General features: G+C 43.1%; 1 non-coding gene across 1 annotated transcript; it reads left to right on the top strand.

The window, feature by feature from the left end:
• The first annotated feature begins 236 nt into the window (after positions 1–236).
• LOC124070094 lies at positions 237–342 on the top strand. The gene has a single exon (XR_006845139.1). It is a non-coding gene; the product is annotated as a U6 spliceosomal RNA (small nuclear RNA).
• Positions 343–1,342: the final 1,000 nt, after the last annotated feature.

Below are 1,342 nucleotides of genomic sequence, written 5' to 3'. Positions count from 1 at the left end.
TCAGCCTCGCAGCCACGCTTTACCTGGAAGGTGTTTTTGGAAATGAAAAGTGGAGTTGAGTGGTGGTGGAGCGAGAAGCAAATTTCTCATCATGTGAAAGGCAGTTTGAGTTACATGTTTGCTGAAGTCGCTGATTTATGTTATGTTTTAGTAAAGTTGTCAACTCAGGAGTTTTTAATCATAAGCCCTCATAAGTCGGCCCTTTTTCAACAGAGGTTCAGCCAGAAGCATGTTATGTGTTACTTCGGTAGCACATATACTAAAATTGGAACGATACAGAGAAGATTAGCATGGCCCCTGCGCAAGGATGACACGCAAATTCGTGAAGTGTTCCTCATTTTTGGGGGCAGCCGTGGCCTTGAGGTTGGAGAAGCAGCTTGTGATCGGAGGGTCACCGGTTAGATTCCCCCACCGGACGGGCAGGAAAAATTTGGGTGTGGTGGAGTGATTAATGCGATAAAATGCTCCCCCCCTTCATTAGCCGGCTGATGTGCCCTTGAGCAAGGCACTTAACCCCCCAATATGCTCCCTGAGCGTTTGATGCTGTCCATTGCTCCTGTGTGTGTTTCACTGCATGTAATTTGCCGGGTGTTGCATGTGTGTGTTCAACTAAGGATGGGATAAATGCAGTAGTAAAATTCAGTATGTGTGTATGTAAAAATATATATACTGCCAATAAAAGTTGATTCTTCTTCTTAGCCAGGCCAACCAAAACATTATGCACTTCCTCTGAGATCCTTACTGTGCCACAGCCAAGCAGTCAGGGCCGCATGGAGGCTGAGGCACCATTCAGCCCATTATAAACAGTGTACCATTAAGATTTTGAAGCAGTTATCATAGGGCAAAAATATGTACATAATGTTGTACACACACACATCTAATGTGTTTCCAATGGAGGAGATTGGGGACAACACTCGAAAAATACATTCCGACGCGGTAACTATCTCATGTTAACCTGTCCTTTAATTTGTTTTGCGTGATCATACTCCAAAATGTTTGTTCACAGCGTAACAGCATGCATTTGTGTGCTTAGCATGGACCTACTATCTATTATTGGGTTCATAAAATTAAATAAATACAGAGATCATCTAAGAGGGAGTCCCTAAACAGGACCCCATCCTTCATTCTGCCAGTATATTTGTGCCGCTTCTGAAGTGAGCAGGAGACAGCAAACAACCCCATGTTTACAAAATTACTAAGGCCCTTGGCCCACTGGTCTGAGCCAAGCTCCAATTTAATAATCTTAGAAATATCACTGTGGGACATATTCTTTATCTCAAGTAGAACCAATTGAAAATGGAAATGAGTGTGCATGAGCCTTATAGCTGCACTCATAATTTTG

The sequence above is a fragment of the Scatophagus argus genome, chromosome 13, assembly GCF_020382885.2.
Source record: "Scatophagus argus isolate fScaArg1 chromosome 13, fScaArg1.pri, whole genome shotgun sequence".
In the NCBI taxonomy this organism is placed as follows: Eukaryota; Metazoa; Chordata; class Actinopteri; family Scatophagidae; genus Scatophagus; species Scatophagus argus.
The sequence above is the reverse complement of the archived record's forward strand: the minus strand, read 5'-3'. Positions and strand labels throughout refer to the sequence as shown.